At 42.4% G+C, this 19,614-nt stretch overlaps 1 long non-coding RNA gene across 1 annotated transcript; it reads left to right on the plus strand.

Annotated features, from left to right (window-relative positions):
- Window positions 1-1,641: 1,641 nt before the first annotated feature.
- Window positions 1,642-9,729, plus strand: LOC118385684 (uncharacterized). Its single transcript, XR_004826084.2, has 3 exons — window positions 1,642-1,681; window positions 9,269-9,366; window positions 9,495-9,729. It is a non-coding gene; the product is annotated as an uncharacterized LOC118385684 (long non-coding RNA).
- Window positions 9,730-19,614: the final 9,885 nt, after the last annotated feature.

The raw sequence follows: 19,614 nt of genomic DNA on the forward strand, positions 1-19,614 counted from the left end.
AATAATGGAAATTACAGCGCGAGTTCTGTTTGCACACGGTACTAAAATTCTATGCTGCAGTTCTGGAATTTGAATGTTGCATTTTGACGTTATTCCCTGCACCACTCATTGCATCAAGACCGCAATGTCTGCTTCATATGGGGCTTTAGAAAAATATCCTTTCTGTCTATAATAGTAGCAGCGAGTATCTATAGTATTATTGATAATTGTATCATTATTATCTGAAAGAGAGATAGGGCTGGAAAACTGAGACGCGAAGTCAGGTGTATTTGATACAATAGTTGCGAACAAACTAAGTGAGAACAGGGTATGAGCATATGTAGTATAACAACATCAATGCTGACAAAGAGAACAAACGGAGCAGCACACAGATATAGAGGGGGTAATCAACAAGGCAATGGAGTCCAGCTGAGTCCAGTGAGCACTGAGCTGCGTAATGATAGTGACAGGTGTGCGTAATGAAGGGCAGTCAGGCACCCTCGAGTGCCAGAGAGGGAGTAGGTGTTACAGCTAAGGCCGGGAAATGCAGGCATTCTAAATACTTTTTGTTAATTTAAAAATAGACATTTTCTGTATTCTTCGCTGGAAAAACTAAGCCATAGCGGAGGATACATTTCGTCATCATTTCAATATATTATTAACACTGGACATGTAGTTTACAGATGCCTGCCTCATCACCAAGCGAGGAAGATATTTTGCAATCATCAGATGCGGTGAGTTTTATGACTTGGATAGGTTTTAGCCTGGTCAGAGCGGTGGATCAAGTCATGTAAGCAACAAAGTGAGCTAGTTTGTGCGGGTGATCAGATTGAATGGTGTGTGCATGTAATCTGCTATATTGTTTGCAGACACCATGGCATGAATGAAGCAAGGAAGTAGATATAATGGGTTATTGTAAACTATGGAGCTAGATAAGATTATCTAGGTTTATGCTTTGGTGCCATTTACAGGCTTAATGTTACTCGGGTGTACAAGTTATCGCTTTCCTTCCAAAACGTGGTTAGATTTTTATTAACTTCAAGTATTACAAAATATGCAGTATATTTCTAGGGAAAGTTGATGTAATGTAATAATTCAAATCGTGCTTTTGCGAGACAATATTATAAATCAAAGCATAACAAAAGTTGATTACTGTCACACCCTGATCTGGTTAATCTGTCCTTGTGATTGTCTCCACCCCCTCCAGGTGTCACTTATTATCCCCTGTGTGTATCTCCCTGTGTTTCCTGTCTCTCTGTGCCAGTTGTATGCAACCAGCGGTTTTCTTGCTCCTATTTTTCTTTGCTCCTATTTTTCACAGTCTCTGTTTCCTTCTAGTCCTCCTAGTTTCGACCCTTGCTTGTCCTCACTCCGAACCCGCCTGCCTGACCACTCTGCCTGTTCTGACTACCATCCTGCCTATCCTCTTGTACTGTTTTTGGACTCGGAACTGGTTGCTGACCCCTGCCTGGCCTGACCTTGAGACTGCCTATCGTCTGGTACTCTTTGGACTCTGACCTGGTTCATGAGCTCTCACCTGTCTCCAACCTGCCTTTGTTATAATAAATAACGGAGCTCTACCATCTGCCTCCTGTGTCTGCATTTGGGTCTCGCATTATGCCCTTATAGATTACATACTTTTCTTTCTCTGTTTTTATTTCAGAAAGGAAGCCCAGGAGCCAAACAAAGTACTTCATATCAGGTAAACAAACATGTTACATCTGTCTTTAATTTTAAGAACATTTCTCCAATCCGCACCCCCTCATCAACTATGCGTCAAACACATCATACATTTCACTTTATTATTCCTATTATTTTGATATCAGCATAAAGCACCAATTGTTGATTGCCTACTATTTTCGTTCTGTTTTATTTCAGAAATAGCTCGGGAGTCAAAGTATTTCATTTCAGTAAAACAAACATACAGACCATTCGGAACGTATTCAGACGCTTTCTAAGCAGAATTCCTCTGTCCAGTGTCTGTTATTTTGCCCATCTTAATCTTTTATTTTTATTTGCCAGTCTGAGATATGACTTTTTCTTTGCAACTCTGCCTGGAAGGTCAGCATCCCGGAGTCACCTCTTCACTGTTGACGTTGAGACTGGTGTTTTGCGGGTACTATTTAATGAAGCTGCCAGTTGAGGACTTGTGAGGTGTCTGTTTCTCAAACTAGACACACTAATGTACTTACTTGTCCTCTTGCTCAGTTGTTCACCGGAGCCTCCCACTCCTCTTTCTATTATGGTTAGAGCCAGTTTGCTCTGATCTGTGAAGGGAGTAGTACACAGCGTTGTACGAGATCTTCAGTTTCTTGGCAATTTCTCGCATGGAATAGCCTTCATTTCTCAGAACAAGAATGGACTGACGAGTTTCAGAAGAAAGGTCTTTGTTTCTGTCCATTTTGAGCCTGTAATCGAACCCACAAATGCTGATGCTCCAGATACTCAACTAGTTTAACCTCTTGGTCCTACCTGGCACGCGGGCGTCCCATCTAGACATCTGGAAATGCAAATGCGCTACGCTAAATGCTAATAGTACTAGTTAAAACTCAAACGTTCATTAAAATACACATGCAGGGTATTGAATTAAAGCTACACTCGTTGTGAATCCAGGCAACGAGTCAGATTTTTAAAATGCTTTTCGGCGAAAGCATGAGAAGCTATTATCTCCTAGCATGTAACACCCCAAAAGACCCGCAGGGGACGTAAAACAAAATAATTAGCATAGTCGTCGCTACACAAACCGCACAAATAAAATATAAAACATTCATTACCTTTGACCATATTCTTTGTTGGCACTCCTAGATGTCCCATAATCACTATTGGGTCTTTTTTTTTTCGATTAAATCGGTCCATATATAGCCTAGATATCGATCTATGAAGACTGTGTGATAAACGGAAAAAAATAGCGTCTTATAACGTAACGTCATTTTTTTAAATTAAAAAAGTTGACGATAAACTTTCACAAAACACTTCGAAATACTTTTGTAATGCAACTTTAGGTATTAGTAAACGTTAATAAGCGATCAAATTGATCACGAGGCGAAGTATATTCTTTAGCTGTCCGTCTGGAAATAATGTCCGGGTAAATCAACCAAAATATCCGGTCGGAGACTTGAACAAATGGCTTGTCTCTTCTTTGTTTAACCAAGAAACAAAGCCTAGGCAAATGACAAGACTGTTGACATCGTGTGGAAGCTGTAGGTATTGCAACCTCAGCCCCATTTATTGTGGTTCGCCTTTATCAATGGGTTGAAGTGGCGGATGGATATATATTTCCATTTTCAGTGATCAGATTTTCCTGCGCTTTTCGATGAAACTCACGTTCTGTTATAGTTACAGCCGTGATTTAACCAGTTTTAAAAACGTCTGAGTGTTTTCTATCCACACATACTAATCATATGCATATACTATATTCCTGAGCAGCAGGGCGCTGAAATGTTGCGCGATTTTTAACAGAATGTTCGAAAAAGTAGGGGGTAGGAGTAACAGGCTAAACCAGTAAAGGGTTTAAGACTTGCTGGCACTCTGATCTGTCCCCTATATCCATTCAATTAATAGGGCACTACGACTACCTATGAGTTCAATTGGTCCAGCACTGTCACTAATTGGTGCAGCAAATAAAACCACTTTCGAAATATGTTAATGAGCCAATGATTCTTTCCCTCCCACATAATTCACAGAACGCTGCTGTCAATATTAACACGTTTGATACAGGAGCTCCGAGGCATCCGTCAAAATCGCTCAGCTGTTCACTTCGAAGCAGTGTGCTGATGCGTGTATCACTTTATCAGAAGGATGTGATCAATGACTTCCGAAGCTTTGTTTTGTCGAAAAATCACCTGATTGATATGCTATTGCTTTCGGTCGAAGATCTATAATCATTTGGATGTTGATCAAAGCTTCGAGTAGTTAACCTTTTATTTTATTATATTTTTATTTTTGTGGCTGGAAATGTTCAGTGCTTCAGGAAGCTTAGTTTCCTCATCACTAGCAAATATGCAGCAAAACAGCAATACAGTGCTTTCCTGTTAAATTGTATTGTAATAAAATTACAGCAATTGCTAACAGTGAATATGTAATTATATACTACAGCATACTAATGAATATTTTATATCACTTGCAGAGGCCCAGACCAAGGCTTCCAAACTGGCCGTGATTAACAGGACAAAACAGATCAAAGGGACATGGGTAAATACTTACCCAGTAGAAGGTTTAAGACCCACAATCACTCTGATCTGGTCCCTATTTACATTCACTTGTTAGATAACTAATGCCACATATCACTGAAATTGGAACAGGACTCTTACTAATAGGTGGAAATATATAGCCACTTACAAGGCACAACTTCACCATGCAGCTGCTAGTGTTCATGAGGAATTTTGGCACTCTAAAAATGCAATATCTCCGGTTTTAAAAGTAAATTACTGGCAGCAATTAGCATTCCCTCTCATGGGTACAAAAAAAGACGTAATTCTACAAAGCACGCCTTAAAATATGTTAATGAGCCAGGGACTCCCTGCCCTCAACATTTTTACCACAATGAACCATAATTATTACACAAACACATTTACGGTATTTTACAATGTTTTATATGGTGTTTTACTGTAGAAATTACAGACATGTTTTAGTGTGCTGTAAAACAAATGTACTGAATTTTACTGTATTAACATTACAAGGTATCATACTGTTGATTAATATTAATAAATTACAAAGGGGCTAAAAGTGCGCTCTTTCATGTCCACACCACTTGCTCCCTCCCTCACCCCCTCAAATCCCATCCCTCCTTTTGTCTCTGTACCTATTCCAGTCTCTCTGTTTCAACTCCCTCCCTCGCTCCCTCCCTGCCTTCCTCCCTCCCTGCTTTCCTCCCTCCCTCTATTATCCCCTCTCTGAGGAAATCAGTGTTTTTCTTCCTCTGCTGGCTGCTCTTTACTCCTCTCCCACTCGAAGAGAGATGGCACATTAGACCAGGCATCACCATCGATTCCAGATAAACAGATTATAATCCAGCTCAACCATCATCAAAATGTCTTATTCTTCTGCTTCCCCCAGAACTAACTGCAGAGAGAGAGTGGGAGCAAGATTGTCTAATTCTTCTTACACCAGAGCTAACTCCAGTGCACTGATCCAATTGGTGTTATTTTGTGGTGTGCGTGTCTGTATAATGTATAACGATGTTTGCAGCCATGGTGTTTTGCTTGCTAAAAGCCCTGAAAGTGGATCTGGAGTGGTCTGGGAGGAGAGAGTGAGGGTGGAGTGGGGAGGGAGAGAGAGAGAGAGATGGAAGAGAGCAGGAAGGGAGAGGATGGGGACTTTGGGACATTGGTATTCTTATTCCATTTTTGTCCAAAAGCCTTCACACTTCTCCTGTGAAGAGACTTGAGCCCTGTAGTGATGCTTCCGACCTCTCAATCTGTCAGCCTCAGCATGACTCCCTCACACCCTGCCAGGAGTGTGTGTGTGTGTGTGTGTGTGTGTGTGTGTGTGTGTGTGTGTGTGTGTGTGTGTGTGTGTGTGTGTGTGTGTGTGTGTGTGTGTGTGTGTGTGTGTGTGTGTGTGTGTGTGTGTGTGTGTGTGTGTGTGTGTGTGTGTGTGTGTGTGTGTGTGTGTGTTTCTCTGTCAATGCAGACAGGGAGAGAGAGAGAGTTGTTGAATGAAGAGATAGTGTGTGTCTATCCAAAAACAGATTAGATTAGTATTTGCCCAGCAGGTGGGGGTGGAAAGATGGAGGGATTGCAGGGCTCTCTGGCGAACTGACAGACGAGCTCAAGATGGAAAGAACGCCGTCCCTCCCAATGGCTCTCTATATACACTGAGTATACCAAACATTAGGAACACCTTCCTAGTATTGAGTTGGTCCCCCTTTTGACCTCAGAACAGTCTCAATTCATCTGGGCATGAACTGTGAACTGTGTGGAAAGCGTTCCACAGCGTTCCACAGGAATGCTGGGACATGTTGACTCCAATGCTTCCCACAGTTGTGTCAAGTTGGCTGGATGTCCTTTGGGTGGTGGACCATTCTTGATACACATAGGAACCTGTTGAGTGTGAAAAACCCAGCAGCGTTGCAGTTCTTGACACAAACCGTTACGCCTGGCACCTACTACCCCGCTCAAAAGCTACTTACATGTTTTGTCTTGCCCATTCATCCTCTGAGTGCACACATACACAATCCATATCTCAAGGCTTAAAAATCATTATTTAACTTGGCTCCTCTCCTTCATCTACACGGATTCAAGTGGATTTAACAAGTGACATCAATAAGGGATCATAGATTTCACCTGTATTTACCTGTCATGGAAAGAGCAGGTGTTCTTGATGTTTTGTACACTCAGTGTATATCCCTCTCCCTTTCCCACTTTCTCTCTGTCTTGCAATCTCTTCTCTACCATATTCAAGTTGACTGAAAAGAAGAGAATTCCACTTCATTGTGTGTCTGAATGTGTGACGAAAAAAAACAATTGAGAAATAGGTGGGATCCGAGTAATCATAAATATTAATACATTCTCACACAAACACGACATGAGAAAACACTTACACGCACGCACAACATCTCCCACTGACATGCTCTGGTGCTGCCCATTTTCGCTCCGTCCCTCCTTTCCCCCCTCAATTAATTCACATTTTTGTCTATTCCAGTCTCGCTGTTTTTCCCTCCCTGCACGCCTGCTTTCTCTCTTCCTCCCTCTCTCTTCCCCACTCTGAGGGGGATGGCACATGAGACCAAAATGCCTCATTCTGCTGCTTCCACCAGAACTAACTGCAGAGAAAGAAAGAGAGAGAGAATATGTCTAATTCTGCTTCCACCAGAGCTAACTGCAGTGCACTGTGTTATTTTGTGGTGTGCGTGTCTTGCAGCCATGGTGTTTTGCTTGCTAAAAGCCTTGAAAGTGGATCTGGAGTGGTCTGGGAGGAGAGATGTGGAGAGGGAGCGAGAGGAGGGAGAGAGATTAGGGAGGCAGAGGATGGGGACTTGGACGTTGGTATTCTTATTTTGTGAAGAGACGAGACCCTTCAGTGATGCTTCCGTCCTCCCAATCTGTCAGCCTCAGCTTCCCTCACACCCTGCCAGGTGCGTGTGTCTGTGTATGTGTGAGTGTGTGTGTGTAAGGCTGGGGGGTTAGAGTCACAGCTAAGTGGTTTTGTCCTCGTGCCCTGGGATCTCCTCAGCATATGAGCTCTTTGAGATGTAGGGAAATCAGTGATTTGGCGCAGTTCTGTGAAATTCCGTGTGTATGCCTGGGTGCTTGAGTATGTCTGTGCATATGTGTGTATATGCAGGGTGAGACTAGTAGTTGCAGAGGCTATTGCAGTAAAAGTCCATCTCCCCGCTGTATGAATGGAGAGCTGTGAATCACGTGGAGACATTGTTGCTGTGAATTGGGCGGAGACAGTATTTAACACTGGGTAAGCCCCAATCACATCAGGGACTTTATCAGGGATCAGACCACGATCGTGCATAGTTTGCACTCACACACACACACACACACACACGCACTCACACACACACACACACACACTAGACACTTCAGTGAGATAGAGCGCTGGCTGCTATAAGAGTATTGACCTTCATAAACTCAGATACTGTAGCTCTGTCAGATGAACATCTGTCTTGAAATCATTTTATTTTATTTATGTAAAACTCAGTGAAATGGTCAGGAAGTCACGTAAGATATTCGGATATTCGTAAAGTATTCAGACCCTTTTACTTTTTCCAAATTTTGTTTAGTTCCAGACTTATTCTAAAATGGATTAAATTGTAAACAATTCTCAGCAATCTACACACAATACCCCTTTCGTGACTTGACTTTAACATCAATCTGAAGACTTATTTATCTAATTACCTAACTATGTTTAATTTTTACCCAATTAAATAAATCACGTAACAATTAACTAATTTGGATCTGGGGCACCACGAATGCGGTTCTTTAAAGAGTTACTATATCCCGAATTAACCTCTAAAAGGTCTTTGCCTAACACATCTAAAAACAGCCAACTTATTCATCATAACCTCATATCATATCATTCTGAACAGTCGTAACCTTGCATCTGAAAAAAACTGAGCCTTACTTATGATTCAGAAAGACACAAATTGGTTTAATTATTTATTTACTAGCTAATTAAATGGTAACACAGAATTAGCATACACACTTAATACATAAAAAAATGTCCCCAGCAGAATGTAAAGTTCGTCCAGCAAAGTTTGAGATATGAGGGAAATTGTTGAACCTGAATCGATCAGCGCATCACAGGTTAAGCAGTCCTCTAAGACTGTTTTGCAGTATAGCCTGTTTGAGTTGTTTTTTCTCATATCACCAACAAAGTGTAGTGGGTGTTCGCAATGGTGTGGTGTGTTATCAGTGTCAAGAGAGACTGCCTTACTTCGTGACCAAGTGGGTCCTCTATCGAAGTTTGAGTGGAATCTACACCTCATAATGACAAAGCTAAAACAGGTTTTTAGAAATTTTAGCAAATTTGCTAAACATAAAAAAAACATACTTTATTTAAGTTTTCAGACCCTTTGGTATGAGACTCGAAATTGAGCTCAGGTGAATCCTGTTTCCATTGATCATCCTTGAGATGTTTCTAGAACGTGATTGGAGTCCACCTGTGGTAAATTCATTAGACTGAACATGATTTGGAACAGCACACACATGTCTATATAACGTCCCACAGCTGAACCGAGCTATGAGGTCAAACGAATTGTCCCTAGAGCTCCGAGACAGGATTGTTTCGGGGCAAAGATCTGGGCCCAACGTTGCATAGAAAAGCTTCTAAATGAACTCGTACGAAGAAAATGTTGAATGTTCGCAAGTACAAAAAAGTTGGTATATATTGCTCGTACGCCTGATTTACACACACCTGTAAGTATCTTGCCTTGATAAATCAGACACGTTCTAAAACACTGTTCTAGTGCACATTAAGTCTCATTTACATAATGACCTAACCTAAATGACCATTTATGGTCACAAACTTTCCCTTTAAAGCTGCAAGAAATAGCACTAATTTATGTCCGCCAACATGGAGAAATCAAAGAAGACAAAGGACTTTTCGGCTCCCAGAAATATAACTTTTGATCACTGAAGTGGAAGCAAAACAAGCCATACTTTTTGGAGCACTCAGCAATTGCTTGAAAAATAAGAGAAAATATATTGCTTGGGAGCAGGTTAGAGCTGTGGTAAATTATGCCTCATCTGAGTGCAGAACAGTTAATGAAATGAAAAAGAAATGGTTTGATTTGAAAAAGTAACTCTTCACTGTCTGCTCTGGACCAACGCATTGGCAGCATAATTGGAGAGACCTCAGCATCTGGCTTCATTTGTGATGGTGATACTAAAGACCCTCTTCCAGACCCAAAAGGAATACCAGACACACCAAAGGATTGTAAGTCAAGCTTTATTTTCGCAACCATATTCAGACAGGGACCACATCACATATATATATATATATATATATATATATATATATATATATAAATCTAACAAAAATAACAAAACATGAAATCTTCCCAGATGTGGGTGACTTGCCTGACCCCTCAGCCTACCCCAGGCCTACAAGAAGGGTGTCCTCTTTGGCATGCGCTTCAGCTGCGCCGCATGTTTTGACTGACGCAGTCCTGAATCAACAAGAAGAGATCAATACATCAATTGTTGGACTCCAACAGCAGCTGGAGGGTGTATGCTACGGCCTGAGAGAGAGAAATCAATCATCGAAAGAACTTGTTGATTGTGTCAAACGTGTGAGACATTCTGGTGCAATGTAAATGTGTTTTCCTTGTCAATTTGATTAGGATATTTGGAAAAACCGATACCTTATTAAACCGTTGTATGATATTGACTCTTGTCCTCAGTGCCAGGGCTATGGGTGGTGGGAAACACTCCCTGTCAGGCATGGGTTCATCGGGTCTGGGTGGATCATTCAGTGGAATGCCATTTTTGATTGCAATGTTGTAGAGCACACTGCAAGCCTTGTAGCAAACCTGAAAAGGAATTTGCAAATTCTATTACATTCATGTAATGCCATTTGAAGGAATGTCATTTCAGAGGCAAACCTTGCTAGGCTGGTATTGCAATGTGTATCATGTCCCAGCCAAGCACAGCCCTTTCAGCAGACCTATGGTGCGCTCCATTGTTGTTCTCGTGCGTGCATGGGCTTGTGCGTCCAGCTCTTTCCTGGAGGTTAAGGCCGACTGAACTGTGCTGCACAATGAATGAATCATGTGTCCCACCTGGCAATTTGGCCACTACATTCAACAATGCCAAATGTGACCCAATTCAGGAAACTAGGAAAATCTACTTCCGGCGCCGACGGAGATGGCCGCCTCGCTTCGCGTTCCTAGGAAACTATGCAGTTTTTTGTTTTTTTTACGTGTTATTTCTTACATTAGTACCCCAGGTCATCTTAGGTTTCATTACATACAGTCGAGAAGAACTACTGAATATAAGATCAGCGTCAACTCACCATCAGTACGACCAAGAATATGTTTTCCGCGACGCGGATCCTGTGTTCTTCCTTACAAACAGGTCAACGGAATGGATCGCATGCAGCGACCTCCCAAAAAAACAACTTCGTAAAAGAGGGAAACGTAGCGGTCTTCTGGTCAGACTCAGGACACGGGCACATCGCGCACCACTACCTAGCATTCTTCTTGCCAATGTCCAGTCTCTTGACAACAAGGTTGATGAAATCCGAGCAAGGGTAGCATTCCAGAGGGACATCAGAGACTGTAACGTCCTCTGCTTCACCGAAACATGGCTCACTGGGAAGACGCTATCCGGGGCGGTGCAGCCAACGGGTTTCTCCACGCATCGCGCCGACAGAAACAAACATCTTTCTGGTAAGAAGAGTGGCGGGGGCATATGCCTCATGACTAACGAGACATGGTGTGATGAAAGAAACATACAGGAACTCAAATCCTTCTGTTCACCTGATTTAGAATTCCTCACAATCAAATGTAGACCGCATTATCTACCAAGAGAATTCTCTTCGATTATAATCACAGCCGTATATATCCCCCCCCCAAGCAGACACATCGATGGCTCTGAACGAACTTTATTTAACTCTTTGCAAACTGGAAACCATTTATCCGGAGTCTGCATTCATTATAGCTGGGGATTTTAACAAAGCTAATCTGAAAACAAGACTCCCTAAATTTTATCAGCATATCGATTGCACAACCAGGGGTGGTAAAACCTTGGATCATTGTTACTCTAACTTCCGCAACGCATATAAGGACCTGCCCCGCCCCCCTTTCGGAAAAGCTGACCACGACTCCATTTTGTTGATCCCTGCCTACATACAGAAACTTAAACAAGAGGCTCCCACGCTGAGGTCTGTCCAACGCTGGTCCGACCAAGCTGACTCCACACTCCAAGACTGCTTCCATCACGTGGACTGGGACATGTTTCGTATTGCGTCAGATAAAATTGACGAATACGCTGATTCGGTGTGCGAGTTCATTAGAACGTGCGTTGAAGATGTCGTTCCCATAGCAACGATAAAAACATTCCCTAACCAGAAACCGTGGATTGATGGCAGCATTCGCGTGAAACAGAAAGCGCAAACCACTGCTTTTAATCAGGGCAAGGTGTCTGGTAACATGACCGAATATAAACAATGCAGCTATTCCCTCCGCAAGGCTATTAACAAGCTAAGCGTCAGTACAGAGACAAAGTAGAATCTCAATTCAACGGCTCAGACACAAGAGGCATGTGGCAGGGTCTACAGTCAATCACGGACTACAAGAAGAAACCCAGCCCAGTCACGGACCAGGATGTCTTGCTCCCAGGCAGACTAAATAACTTTTTTGCCCGCTTTGAGGACAATACAGTGCCACTGACACAGCCTGCAACGAAAACATGTGGTCTCTCCTTCACTGCAGCCGAGGTGAGTAAGACATTTAAACGTGTTAACCCTCGCAGGGCTGCAGGCCCAGACGGCATCCCCAGCCGCGCCCTCAGAGCATGCGCAGACCAGCTGGCCGGTGTGTTTACGGACATATTCAATCAATCCCTATACCAGTCTGCTGTTCCCACATGCTTCAAGAGGGCCACCATTGTTCCTGTTCCCAAGAAAGCTAAGGTAACTGAGCTAAACGACTACCGCCCGTAGCACTCACTTCCGTCATCATGAAGTGCTTTGAGAGACTAGTCAAGGACCATATCACCTCCACCCTACCTGACACCCTAGACCCACTCCAATGTGCTTACCGCCCAAATAGGTCCACAGACGACGCAATCTCAACCACACTGCACACTGCCCTAACCCACCTGGACAAGAGGAATACCTATGTGAGAATGCTGTCCATCGACTACAGCTCGGCATTCAACACCATAGTACCCTCCAAGCTCGTCATCAAGCTCGAGACCCTGGGTCTCGACCCCGCCCTGTGCAACTGGGTACTGGACTTCCTGACGGGCCGCCCCCAGGTGGTGAGGGTAGGCAACAACATCTCCTCCCCGCTGATCCTCAACACGGGGGCCCCACAAGTGTGCGTTCTGAGCCCTCTCCTGTACTCCCTGTTCACCCACGACTGCGTGGCCACGCACGCCTCCAACTCAATCATCAAGTTTGCGGACGACACAACAGTGGTAGGCTTGATTACCAACAACGACGAGACGGCCTACAGAGAGGAGGTGAGGGCCCTCGGAGTGTGGTGTCAGGAAAATAACCTCACACTCAACATCAACAAAACTAAGGAGATGATTGTGGACTTCAGGAAACAGCAGAGGGAACACCCCCCGTATCCACATCAATGGAACAGTAGTGGAGAGGGTAGCAAGTTTTAAGTTCCTCGGCATACACATCACAGACAAACTGAATTGGTCCACTCACACTGACAGCGTCGTGAAGAAGGCGCAGCAGCGCCTCTTCAACCTCAGGAGGCTGAAGAAATTTGGCTCGTCACCAAAAGCACTCACAAACTTCTACAGATGCACAATCGAGAGCATCCTGGCGGGCTGTATCACCACCTGGTACGGCAACTGCTCCGCCCTCAACCGTAAGGCTCTCCAGAGGGTAGTGAGGTCTGCACAATGCATCACCGGGGGCAAACTACCTGCCCTCCAGGACACCTACACCACCCGATGTTACAGGAAGGCCATAAAGATCATCAAGGACATCAACCACCCGAGCCACTGCCTGTTCACCCCGCTATCATCCAGAAGGCGAGGTCAGTACATGTGCATCAAAGCTGGGACCGAGAGACTGAAAAACATCTTCTATCTCAAGGCCATCAGACTGTTAAACAGCCACCACTAACATTGAGTGGCTGCTGCCAACACACTGTCATTGACACTGACCCAACTCCAGCCACTTTAATAATGGGAATTGATGTGAAATTATGTAAATATATCACTAGCCACTTTAAACAATGCTACCTTATATAATGTTACTTACCCTACATTATTCATCTCATATGCATACGTATATACTGTACTCTATATCATCGACTGCATCCTTATGTAATACATGTATCACTAGCCACTTTAACTATGCCACTTTGTTTACTTTGTTTACATACTCATCTCATATGTATATACTGTACTCGATACCATCTACTGTATGCTGCCCTGTACCATCACTCATTCATATATCCTTATGTACATATTCTTTATCCCCTTACACTGTGTATAAGACAGTAGTTTTGGAATTGTTAGTTAGATTACTTGTTGGTTATCACTGCATTGTCGGAACTAGAAGCACAAGCATTTCGCTACACTCGCATTAACATCTGCTAACCATGTGTATGTGACAAATAAAAATTTGATTTGATTTGATGTCTCAAGTCAAGACTTCACAGGAGAGCTGTTTGAACATAAAAAAATCTTTGTTTTTATCAAAACATGTTTTTTGGCAGAATTGCCTCTCGGACATGTGAACTTTGATGTGCCTTAATATCAAACGTTTATGCCGTCTGTAAATATGAATAAAAGTGTTAAATTACGAGCCCAGTTGGTTTAGCCACAGAAAAAGTGAGCAACCTTCCCACTAGCCATGACTGGGCTGGACATGCCGAGAGATGAGTTTTGATTGGTCTGCCATATAGCACGCGTCTGTCTATTGGAGCTTGTCAGTATGTCTAGGTAATCGTGTCAAATGCGGCTTTTTTTTATGTATTGCGTAGTAAACCTGCATAAACAAAGCCAACAGCTAACAGCTGGCTGACGTTAGCTGGCTGGCTTGCTAGCTAACATTATGTGTATGCTCTCCACTTTCTGGAGGACCGAGTTTTGAAATCAGTGGAATTCGAGTATGATAGATAAGGAGATGGGGAAAACACCAGTCTGGATTACATGTGAAACTAAGGGCAACCATGTATGGCATCAGACAGGAGACGTGTCCAACCATGATCTATAATGGTAAGATAGTCTAGCTCGCTGCATTTTCAGACATTACCCATTTCCAAATTTGATAAAGTGGTTTAATTTCAAGTGTACTGTTCGCCAGCTAACATTAGCTGGCTGGGTCACTAGCTAACGTTATGTGTATGATCTTATTCTTCATATCATGGACACATTTGCTTGACTAGTTATAGCTATAGAACCTGGTTGGTTAACTACCTACAGATTCATGCAGGGTAGTAATGTCAAGACTTGTGATTATGGTCTATTGTTCAGTTAACTAGCTACATGTCTTAAAGACTCAACTCTAATTTTGACATAGTATTTTCATTTCAAGTTAAACTGTACTGTTAGCTAGCTAACTGTACGGAAACTGCATGTATTGTGAGGTCAATGAAATAATGCCATGAAGGACTGCAGGCAATATTCGGCACATGGTTGTGAAATGCCTCCCGTTGGAATTTTCCAGTGGCCACGAATCTCAGGGTGGAGAGGACTTGGGTATGCACTGGGATAGCATTGGTGCTTCTCGTCTCTCTTTCTAATACTGGAGAGAGTTGGTTGCAGAGATACAATAAAATATGCCTTGGAAAACAAAATCTAATAAGCCAAGCGTCGCTCTCAGCAAAAAATCTGCATGCTCATTGAAAACACGCTCCCTGCGTAATGCAGCTTGTGCCAGGTCCTCCAGCAATGCAAGATTTGCCATTTTTGACAAGCCACAAAGCCTCAGTGATTCCTTTTATATTATTTAACTAAATTGCCTCCAACCTTACATTCCACTCTCTAATTTCCATTATTATTCAATTAGGCTTAAATGGGTTCATGTTTATGAGTTCGATAGCACCCTAAGAAAACTATTAGTAGATTAAGTGTCTATAAAATAAATACATTAATAAACTATTCATGTTTTATCTTCATAGTTTATGATGTGGTTCAGTACTGTATATGTTACGTTCGTCGTAACGAGGAGACTAAGGCGCAGCATGATAAGAATACACTGTACAAACTATACAAAACAACAAAACGAACGTGAAGCTATGCGACACGAGTACTGACAGGCACCTAGACATCAACCCACGAAATACCCAAGGAATATGGCTACCTAAATATGGTCCCCAATCAGAGACAACGATAAACAGCTGCCTCTGATTGGGAATCAATCTAGGCAACCATAGACATATAAACACTTAGATATTCAACAACCCCTAAACATACAAAAAACCCTAGACAATACAAAACTACACAAATCACCCTCGTCACACCCTGACCTAACCAAAATAATAAAGAAAACAAAGATAACTAAGGTCAGGGTGTGACAGTATGTCAAACCGTTCTCCATTTGGTGGATGGTATTTCATTAGCAGTATGACTTTCCTACCACACGGTGCTGTGCGTACGCAAGGTCATAGGTGTGCTTAAATTTACACACATTCTCAAGTATAAGTACAAATTGATAAGTCCCACACTTTGCTCAGAAATGATCGCACACATGGTTTCCGAACATTTCTGTTCATACGTAACATTGATAAATGAGGGCCCTGGAGAAGGGTGCCAGCATTGAAGGTTCCCAAAAACACAGTGGCATTCATCATCCTTACAAGGAAGACGTTTGGAACCACCAAGACTCTTCTTAGAGCTGGCCGCCTGGCCAAACTGAGCAATCGTGAGAGAAGGGCCCTGATCAAGAACCAGATGGTCACTCTCACAGAGCTCCTGAGTTCTTCTGTGGAGATAGGAGAACCTTCCAGAAGGAAAAGCATCTATCTCTGCAGCACTAAACCAATCAGGCCTTTATGGTCGTGGCCAGACGGAAGCCACTTCTCAGTAAATTTTAGATTAACTGTCTTCAAAGTAATGACTCGGGACGTCGGGTTTGATATAAAAGCTTATTTTACTAATAATACTTGTACATGTTACATTTAACAACTTTAGATTCTACAGAGCAATGCAGGTAAGATGCTATCGGAAAGTCAGCTCAATCACTTTGCACCTGCACATAACTGGCGTGTTATCTCTCTCATTCCTGTCGCAAGGCATTCTGGAACTTGCAGTCAAAAAGCGTAATTCAATACAAACCAATACAATTACATATGTAAATAACTGTAAAGAAATATCTTTAGAAAAAGCTCAATTAATTAACTTAAACATTAACTCTGTAACACATTAAAGTTAGAACAGTAAAAGGCACGTGACAGCCCGTTTGGAGTATGCCAAAATGCACCTAAAGGACTTTCAGACCATGAGAAACAATGGCCTGAAATCAAAGAGTCATGTCTGGAGGAAACCTGGAACTATTCCTAGAGTGAAGCATGGTGGAGGCAGTAGCATCATGATGTGGAGATGTTTTTTAGCGTGAGGGACTTGGAGACTAGTCAGGATCGAGGCAAAGATGAACGGAGCACAGAGAGATCCTTGATGAAAACCTGCTCCAGAGCGCTCAGAACCTCAAACTGGGGTGAAGGTTCAACCTTCCAACAGGACAATAACCCTAAGCACACAGGCAAGATAACACAGGAGTGGCTTCGGGACAAGTCTCTGAATGTTCATGAGTTGCACAGCCAGAGCCCAGATTTGAACCCGATCGAACATCTTTGAGGAGACCTGAAAAAAGCTGTGCAGCGATGCTCCACATCCAACCTGGGAGCTTGAGAGGATCTGCAGAGAAGAATGGGAGAAACTCCCCAAATAAAGGTATGCCAGCCTTGTAGCATCACACCCAAGAACAAAAGTACTGAATAAAGGGTCTGAATACTTATGTAAATGTGATATTTCCGCTATTAGCAAATGGGCTATTGTGTGTAGATCGTTGAAAAAATGTTTTTAATACATTTTAGAAGGCTGTATCTGAATACTTTCCGAAGGCACTGTGTAACGATCGTTGTCCTCCTCGGATGAGGAATAGGAAGGATCAGACCAAAACGCAGCGTGGTAACTGTCCATATTAATTTTAATAAATAAACTGAACACTGCAATAACCCCCAAAAAAACAGAGAGAGAGAGTGAACGAAACAGTTCTGTAAGGTGAAAACACACAAAACAGAAAACAACTACCCACAAACACAGGTGGGAACAGGCTACCAAAGTATGGTTCTCAATCAGAGACAACGATAGACAGCTGCCTCTGATTGGGAACCATACCAGGCCAAACACAGAAATACAAAACATCGAACAAAAACATAGAATGCCCACCCCAACTCACGCCCTGACCAAGCCAAAAATAGAGACATAATAAAGGAACTAAGGTCAGGACGTGACACACTGTATTGTCATAATAATATGTTGCATCTTAGTTTATGTAATCTGCAAATATAATCTAAGTGTATCTGTCTATCCCTACTGTAGAATAGATACTATACTACACTCGCTTTTCAACAATAGAATGTAATGCAATGTAATGTACACTTGATGAAATACAGTTAATTCAAATCATTATCTCCTGAAAGTGCTTTCATCAGCACTGTCTAACATAAATTAGAATAGTTAATGCATTTTGGAAATTTTGGAAATGAATCAGGCTTTATAATAATTGACTCTCTGATCGCGTCCTGTATGATGTCCTGTCTGTATGTACATGTAACTGAGGAATGTCCATAAGAGGAGGCAGATGAGAATATCTGCATTAAATATTAATTGTTTAACTCCCCTTGTAAGAAAGGCTATTTTGAGATCAAGGGGGATGAGGGGGGAGGCGGTTCGAGAGAATCAGAGAAGATGGGAGCGTAGGTGGGGTAGAGAGAGCAAGACAGTAAGACAGACACAGATGAGAGAGAGATTGGGAGGTGAAGACAACAGAGATGGAAAAACGAGAGAGAGAAAAGATAGAAATTGTAACATCATAAACTAGGAGATTACAGAAGAGGTAGGTTGAGAGAAAACAGTAAGAGTAGAGTTTTTTTTTAAAAAGGAGAGAAAAAAAATCAACACTCAGTCAGTATCATGAGTCGAGGGGTCGTCCTCTTGGTCTTCCAATAGTTTTATCTTTATTACCTTTGAATTACAGTTGGAAGGAAAAGTTTCTGAACCCTTTGGAATTACCTGGATTTCTGCATGAATTGGTCATCAAATTTGATCTGATCTTCATCTAAGTCACAACAATAGACAAACAGTGTGCAAATGATTGTTTTTCTCTTGTCTGTATTGAATACATCATTTATATTGGTTGGAAAAAGCAGGTGAACCCATGGACAAATGACTACACCAAAAGGTAATGGAGTCAGGAGTGTGGAGTTCAATCAATGAGATGAGATTGGAGATGTTGGTTAGAGCTGCCTTGCCCTATAAAAACACTCACAAAATTTGAGTTTGCTATTTACAAGAAGCATTGCCCGATGTGAACCATGCCTCGAACAAATACATCTCAGAAGACCTAAGATTGTGAATAGTTGAATTGCATAAAGCTGGAAAGGGTTACAATAGTATCTCTAAAAGCCTTGATGTTCATCAGTTCACGGTAAGACACATTGTCTATAAATGGAGAAAGGTCAGCACTATTGCTACTCTCCATAGGAGTGGCCATCCTGCAAAGATGACTGCAAGAGCACAGCGCAGAATGCTCAATGAGGTTAAGAAGAATCCTAGTGTCAGCTAAAGACTGGAACATGCTAACATCGCTGTTGATGAGTTTACTATACGTAAAACAATTAACAAGAATGGTGTTCATGGGAGGACACCACGAAAGAAGCCACAGCTGTCCAAAATAAACATTGCAAATGTGCACTGGATGTTCCACAGCGCTACTGGCAAAATATTCTGGGGACAGATGAAACTACAGTGGAGTTGTTTGGAAGGAACACACAACACTATGTGTGGAGAAAAAAAAGGCACAGCACACACCCACACAAAACCTCACCCCAACTGTAAAGTTTGGTGGAGGGAGCTTCATAGTTTGGGCATCATGGTTTATCATTGACGGAAAAAGGAATTCCCAAGTTCATCAAGACATTTTTCAGGAGAATGTTAGGCTATCTGTCCGCCAATTGAAGTTCAACGGGACCACGACCCAAAACATAGAAGTAAATCAACAACAGAATGGCTTCAACAGAGGAAAATACGAGTCCTGACCTCAACCCGATTGAGATGCTGTGGCATGACCTCAAGAGAGCAGTTCACACAAGACATCCCAAAATTATTGCTGTTCTGAAACAGTTTTATAAAGAGGAATGGTCAAAAATTCCTTCTGACCATTGTGCAGGTCTTATCCACTACTGCAGAACACGTTTGGTTGAGGTTATTGCTGCCAAAGGAGGGTCAACCAGTTATGTACTTCCGGGTTGGAGCAAGCGGTCGC

Source organism: Oncorhynchus keta, chromosome 6 (genome assembly GCF_023373465.1).
Source record: "Oncorhynchus keta strain PuntledgeMale-10-30-2019 chromosome 6, Oket_V2, whole genome shotgun sequence".
Taxonomy (NCBI): domain Eukaryota; kingdom Metazoa; phylum Chordata; class Actinopteri; order Salmoniformes; family Salmonidae; genus Oncorhynchus; species Oncorhynchus keta.